Here is an 8,498-nt window from a genome sequence, read left to right on the forward strand (position 1 = left end):
AAATTGCACGTGGGGAAAAAAACGCGCCTGATTTAAGTGTCACACCTGAACGCTCACATCCTTTTAATTATGTTTGAAATTATGAACATTGCTCAACATCATGAAAATTAAACCTTATTTTCAATAAGCAATCCTGAAAAATATTTGGGGGTGCTTAACTTTTTTCCAGGTGTATATTATATTAGTGACTTAAAAGCGATTTCCATGAGTTGATTCAACAATCTTTTAGATAAGTAGGCACACATTTTTCATTTTATTTTTACAGGTTCTTGGGTTTGATGGAAGAAGTTTTTTCTGTGTAAGTGTATTACATATGTGCTTAAAGATTTCTGTTTTTTTTTCACTGTATCTATTAATTATATGCATTTATTTCTCTACATATTGTGTCTCCTTGACTCTTGAAATTTTACACCTACTAAATCTGAAGGTTATGATTTTCCTACACTGAAAATGTATTTCCAACAGGTACTTACTTACATTCAAATACATAGCTATACTCGTTTAGTGCTGCCCTCTATTTGAAAAATGTGTTTAAGGTGCCACAAGCCTTTTATTCCTAGTACCCTCTTGGTTCACATGGTTTAACTGATTCTTGCATGCAAATTAACATGTTACAAACCTCCACCAATAGACGTGCCTCACACACACATGACTTGTGTGACTCTCTATGTCATTCTACCTAACTATCACTTTGAGTGTAGGCAGAAAACTAAGGAAGGGTGGGAAGTGTAGGAAAAGTATAATTTCTAACAAGGGACCTTACTTCCGTTCACATACATAGCTAGAATCCCACATTGAATAGGTGGAGGGACCAGTGCAAGGGAGAAAAGAGAAGCATCCTCCGAAAGCATCCAAAGACACCCCCAGGAAGGAATTCTCAAGGAGGATGATATGTGGAAGTCTGAACTACATGGGAAAAGACGTCGAGGGTAGAAAGCGATAACCCAACAAAGAAGAAACACCAAAACGATGCAGATAGTGAGAGGTGAAAGTAGGAGGAGTGGTCCACAGGCCTGCTTTAAGAATTTCCTCCAATGGATAATGCAGATGAGATGCCAGGAAATAAGTGAGGTGCCTAATCTGATTAGAAGATGTCTGGAATAATTGACAGGAACAAGAAGACAAGAAAGGAAAAGCTAATCAAATTAAAAGTCAAACCCAGTTGGTAAGGGTAGAAGGATATAGATCACAATTAGAGGATAAATACCAAGGAATGAATAGACAGGAATGGTTATGATGGAGAGAAGCTGTGCATATGATAAAATGCTGAAGAGCAAAAACTGGACGTAGAAGATTATCTGGATCAGACTGGGAATATAAGTAGGAAATTGAAGGAAGGGAAATTGGCGAGAAGGAGGAATTAACCTCCATAGCTGCTGAAGTCTGAGGAAGGAAGGATTGATCTGGTAAAAAAAGAAGTTAGGGGGAATGATACAGAATACATGAAATGTTGATGGCAAACAAATCTGACCAACTACGTCCACAGGCCAAAAGGAGGAGGAAATACACATTAACTCTTTCAACACGGCCTATAAACCATTTTGTGTTTGTTATAGTTCTCATGCTATAACTTTTAAATTAGTAAACGAATGTTAACCAAATTTGGCAGATTATCAGTAAACATTACAATGCTTTCATATGCAAAATATTTTTTTTATTAAGTCTTAAGGTTTGTAAAGCAATGTTTTTCTCATGTCGTTTTTTCTTTTCACATTTTGCCTATCATGCAAAGTAATATTCATTTTAAGATTAAAAATACTTTTATGCATCAGAAAATTTTGAAATTCACATGCAACATCTATTTGATGTCCAGATAGTTATTTAACATTTCTTAAGAAAAAACTTATTATTTTATCTGTTATTTTCGGTTATTTATACCTGTATAGGTTTGATAGATTTCACTTATAACTCAACCATCATCAAAAATTAGGAAATGAATATAAAATATGCCTCTTTCATGTTTAGAATGAACACAGATTATAACACGAAAAAATAAATGTTTAGACTAAATAGCTTAAATCTCATAACATTATACATTTATATATATTTATTATACTGACCTTTCAGCCATGCCTGGCTAACAATACAGAAGGTGCAATGACACGGCTCATATGCACTCATGTTAACCTATCAAATAACATAAAACTGACCTTTTGTCTGTACAAAGTAACTTGTCTTAGCTGTGTTTTACTTGACTAGTAATTTGTAAAATACAGTCACATTTCAATTATTATACATTAGATATGAATGTAGATTATTGCTGTATTGAAATAAGTTCTTAAACATATTTTTCTTAAAACATACAACAGTAACTAAAGAAGTAAAGCAAACAATTATCTCTTCTAGTTACGACCTATGTACTCGGTTGTTGCTTGACGTAGGTTGTTAAGCCTTTAAAAAATTTGCATGTGGAGGATATGAAATAAAATAATATATTTTAGGTTTTATATATACATTTGAATAACTAAAAAATCATAAATTGCTGCAATAATACCATAGAATTCTACTATAACATATCAAGCTTAGTAACTAAGATGTGTTTTAGTCTAAAAAAATATGAAATTTCGAACAGACTAAAGACGCACCCTACCTCCTTGAACTATTGATTCAAAAGAAAGAAATGGTGTCAAGCCCGTTAAAATGGCTGAGAAAGCCACTAGGACATTCTGAGCTTCTGATTGGTTATTCATGGCATTTATAGAAGTAAGTGTATATAAGAGAGCATTTCTAAAAATGGAAAGATGTGGGTGAGGTGCCACTGTGTTTGATTTATTACATGAGCAATATCTTAACAAAGTGAAAACATAAGAGGCTGCTATTTTATATTCTAGCTTGTCAATATCGGTAATTTGTACGAAACTAAAGACTTAGTATTTTGACTTCACGAACATATAATTTGAACCAGTAATACATTCAACATACCATGTGACACACAAAAAATCGATATTTATCTGTTTTTTTATATTTGCTTTTAAATTAAGAAAGTGAGTAATATATATAGTACTAAAATTTGGATTATAATATACAGTTTGATACCAAAGCTATTGACAGAAATTTATGAAATAGTAGTTCAATAAAATTTTGAATGCAAGTCAACAAACGAGATGACATGGCCTTTCACCTGTGACCTGTCTCGAAAGGGCTAAGAGATAAATGAAACGTGGAACAAGAAAACAAAGGTTCAAATGGAGTTAAATTAAGGCAATGAAGTACTACATTGACATCCCAATCCAGAAGAGCTGCATGCCATGGAGGGTAACTAATCTGGAAGGAACATAACTGGATGGACAAGGTATAGGTATAGGAGGCAAAATCTTTACAATACCAGGGAAAACAAAGGTGTAGGATAAGGCTGCCTGATAACATGTGATCAAGGAGACCAAAGAGCTATGATCAAATAACCAAGTGAGGAAATCTGTAATAACAGGAACAGTGGGACAAGCAGTGGAGAACCCCTGGCTCAAAAACCAACAGCAGAAGTTGTTCCCCTTACGTTGATAAACCTCCTTAGAAGAAGGTCAAACAGAACATGCCAACAATGAAGCTATTCACCATGATAAACCAGATTTCCTTGCCAAGGACCAAATAAAAACCAGGCATGAAGACGAAGGGCAGGAATGGTGAGATGAACTACCCAGGACTGAGGCTTCTGTAGAAGGGATGGAGTGGTGTGAAGAAGCAACAGTGGAGCAGATTGGATCTGAAGCAGCTCTGGAAACCACTGTTGAGCTGGCCAATATGGGAAGTAGTTGGATAGGAGGATAAACGTAAAATAATTTGTCTGTCCAATCCTGACTGAACATATCAACAGCTAGAGCAAGTGGATGAGGTATATTGGAGACCAAAACTGAGGTACAATGGTATTGAAGATAGTGGCAAATGCATTCAGATGTGGGGTATCCACCTAAGTGCACTACCACTGATAAACCTGAGGATCTAAAGACCATTTTTTCAGCTAAATTATGCCCAAACAGAAAAGACAATCCACAACCAAATTGAAAGCACCCAGAACATGAAACATAGAAAGATGAATACCTTGTGTGCAGGCCCAAAACAGGAGATCCAGTGTTTGAGAACAAAGGGAATCAGAAGGGGTACCTCCCTGGTGATTGATATATACCATGACCATAGAATTGTCTGTATGGACCATAACCAGATGATTGTGGGCAAGAGGAAGAAAATGATCCAAAGCCCATTGGACAGCAAGCAGCTCCAGCATATTGATATGGTAAGACCTTTCTGTTGTAGACTATAGACTGAAGCAACTTGGTGCTTGATCCAAGCCTCCCAGCCATGAAGTGAAGCATCCACGAAAAGATGTAAATCTGGACGAAGGTGATGAAGCAGAACCTTCATGGAAGTGTGTGAGCCTTGACCAACCACCAATGTAGATTGTCGAGAGGAGAAGGAGGAATGGTAAAAAGAACATCCAAGGGACCCTGTGCAAGGTGCCATTGATTGTGAAGAGTCCACTGAAGGGATCTCATATAAACATGATCCATAGGGATAAGTACCACCACGGAGCACCACATCCCCAAAAGAGATAGAACCTCGGGAGCAGTAAGGGCATTGATGACTGCCAGCTCCATTAATTGGAGATGAAGAGAAGTTTGGGTCCAACAGAGATGAGTGTTGAACAAAAAAGAAGCAGATGAGTGTTTATAGTAGACTTCAGTTTTGAAAGAGCTGTTACGTCTCTGTATGTTTGTTTGTTAATTTTCTGCTATACAAGTCCTTTCTTAAATAAAATTTGTTTATTTTTCCTCAATACAACTTTGCAATACACTTAATTTTCACAGTTACTTTGGCTTAAACACACACTATAATTCACAACAATTCACTCACTTTCTACTGCGCTTGACTCAATTGTCCGTCTCTATCTCTGCCTGTCAGCAACTATAGTTCCAATCTCTGTATCTGCTATCCTCGGTTTTCACTGACCATAACTGCTGTCCTTGGTTCCCCACTCTCTCTCCTTCTCTGCTTGTCTCCTTTGTCTAGTGCAGTTATATACGATAATACCGGTCGCGTAGCCTGTTCGAGAATCTTCTAGACTCTCATCACGTGCTACCAGCGCCACTTGACTTCCGCTGTCGTAACACACTAGCGTTTAACACGAATCTTCTAGATACTTGTCACGTGACCCCCGCTGTCTTAACAGAGCTAAGAGAAGCCAGTCATCCATGTAATGGTGGAAGCACAACCATCAAGTGTGCATAAGACTTGCAAAAGCCTCGACCACCTAACAAAAGAATGCAAAATTATAAACCAACCCATGATGAACAAACCAAAGGTGATGTTTCGATATCAGAATATGGAGATAAGCATTCAAATCGTCGACTTTGGTCATCCATCTATCACAGCCTACCAGTCTCTGTTTTTCTTGGGTACCACAAACAGCCTGGAATAAAAACCTGGAGAAGGATGAACTATATGTTCAATGGCATGTTGAGAGAGAAGATCTTATACTGCCTCATACTAATGCTGACATTTGGGAGGATCCTGAGGTAACAGAAAGGAAATGGATATCTGAGACAAAGGAAGAGGGTAGAGGAAATGGATGACAAGTCCATCTGATAACACCTGAAGGACCCTTAGATCCCTGGTGAAATTTCGCCATAGATAAACAAACTGGGATAAACAAGCTCTCACTGTAGGATAAGATAAGAGTGTAAGACGAAGATGAAAAAATTGGGCATGGGACAAAAGAACAGGACAACCAGGATCTGTCCCCCAAACAAGTAAAATGGATTCAAAGTATTGTGAAAATCGGCCAGATGATAGGCCAAATGAAACTGGTCTGCAGCCCATGGTGCGCGAGGCATGCTCATGCCATCACATAACTGAGATACAAACCACTCTGCATGAACCCCAATATCAGGAGAAGTAAAAAACAATACTGAGAGAAAGGATCATCATGTAACAAGGAAGGTAGAAGATTATAGGATATCGAGGAAAGAGATAAAACAGAACAGAAATGCCGTATTAGGCCTAAGAGAACCCAGAGGAGTTACTGAGGAAGACACGGCAAATTGAGGTGGAAGAATAAGGCTGTCAAAACTGTCGTCATTCCAAACAGGTTCGGATTGTTGAGGAGGAAATTGGGCAATGTCAGGAAAAGGAGGTTGATTCAAGTAATGATCAATCTCAGTAAATGTGATGGTAGAAGGTATAACCTCTGACATTTATTTCGGAATTCATAATCTAAACCAAACACAACTGTATTGGAAAAGACAGACAAACATGCAAAATTAATTGATTTCCGTAATTGGATTTTCAAAGTGAAATAATACCACTATGAAATATGAAAATGGAAATTGTAGGTTGTAAACTAGAAATAATTGCTACGAAAATTGAAATTCGATTTGATAGAGCACTAAAAAAACATCATAACACAAGCACTGCCACACCAGAAGTAATAGTTAGGTAGAATAGCATAGATGGAGTTACATGAGTCTTGTATGTGTGAGGCACATATATTGGTGGAGGTTTCTCCCATGATAATTTGCATGTGTGAAGCAGTTAAACCATATGAACCAAGAGGGTACCTAGGAATAAAAGTATTGTGGAATGCAAAAAATTGTGCAAATAGAGGGCAGCACTGAACGAGAATAGCTATGTATGTTAGTGGAAGTAAGGTACTTTGTCGGAACTTGAATTTCTTAGTTTCAATTATTATTTTTTTCTACCTTCATTTTAAACACTAATAGTTTATATTTAATGCATTATATTTCCTTAATGACATTGTGTTGTTACTTACTTGTACTTCTTTTTATTCTAGAAAACTGCAACATTGGCCCTTGGATTGTTAACAGGAGCCATTATCATATTTGGTAAAGTTATATTACTAATAGACTAATAGTGAATCATGTGGATGTTTAATTCAGTATAACACTTTACCTGTATTTTCCATGGGAAGAATTTAGATGAATAAACATTACATGGAAACTTCTGTTTTAAACTCCAATATCACAGAGGTAGCCAGTCTATGGCACACATGCTTCGTGGGAAGCTTGTTATTTACAAAATGTAGCATAAATTTTGTTTGGAATTTCTATCCATATATAATATCTTATTAAGTTACGTATATGTCATTGAATTAATTATTCCATTTAATTTGTAATGCATCCTAAATTCGTCTAGATTTTGGAAGTGCTTTTTTTTTGGGTCAGTGGCTCTTACTTGAGATTCAGAACCTAATATTGGCACATCTGCTAAAAAGGTTGGCTACTTCTGTAGTAACAATTTATGTGTAGAGTAAACAAAAATTCTTGTTACTAAAGCATGAACAAAAACAAACATATCATAAACATACATTAATATAAAACACTATTCTAAAATAAGTAAGTTAAATAAGCACTATAGGATATGAAAAAACAATTCAATAGGATATCTTATATTGGCCTCTATCATCGCAAATTTTCGCTTCCCACTAGTCTTGATACTCCCACTTACTCTCACATATATTAATATGAGATATCTGCAAACTAACATGCAAATGATTATGCAGTAACCCTCGACCAATAACAGTGCAACACTACCCCTGTCATATCTAGGAGGGTATTGAATCAGGAACGTGAGACCGGTTGATTCAGATAGTGTGGGACGAGTGGAATCCGATCTTAGATTAGTAGTGAACAATGGCACGAAAAAGTGAACGGGCTAGCTGTCATACTGAGAGAGGAGGGAAGGACGTGGACGACCCTCGATGATGGGTGAATGGGTCGGCCTCTTCTGGCCCAGTTAGCGTGTCGCACGACATGGAATTTGATAGAGATTGTGCCAGCAAACGAGTAAGATCCGATTCAGGATCAAGTGTCGAATCCATCGGACACAAAAAGTCGACTCCAGATAGAAAACAAATAGTTTTTGTAACATTGCCGGATGTCAATATTGCGAAGGTCAATCCAATGCTCTTAACTAGAGCCCTTAATGATATCATTGGGCCCACTGACAAAATCTAACTTCAAACGGATTGTCTAAAGATCATTTGTTCCTATTCACAATCAAGACTATTGTCTAGCACAAAAACCATCTGTGGATATAAAATACGATCCCAGATTCAAGACGTACCCCCACCTTCTGTTAGGGGTATCATTCATGGAGTCCACCTCGACATTACTGAGGAGGTCTGTACAACTATAGAGGGAGTTATATAGGCAACTAGGATGACTAGATACAACAAGGAACTAAAACTTAAAGAACCTATAGGTTCCATGATACTTCAGTTTTCATTTAAGACCCTCCCTCAGAGAGTCAAACTCGGCTTTTTGTCGTTTCCTGTACGGGAATTTATCCCCCACCCGAAAAGGTGCTATAAGTGCCAATGTTATGGTCATACAGCGAATGTGTGCCGCAGTAATGTTCATTGTGCTACTTGTGGCGATAGTCATAATGTCAAGGACTGCACTAAGCAGATTCCAGTGTGTTGTTTATGTGGGGGTGAACATTTGGCAGCATACAAGGGCTGTAAAAAATTCCAGGAGGCCAAGGAAATT

Source organism: Limulus polyphemus, unplaced genomic scaffold (genome assembly GCF_000517525.1).
Source record: "Limulus polyphemus unplaced genomic scaffold, Limulus_polyphemus-2.1.2 Scaffold2416, whole genome shotgun sequence".
Classification (NCBI taxonomy): domain Eukaryota; kingdom Metazoa; phylum Arthropoda; class Merostomata; order Xiphosura; family Limulidae; genus Limulus; species Limulus polyphemus.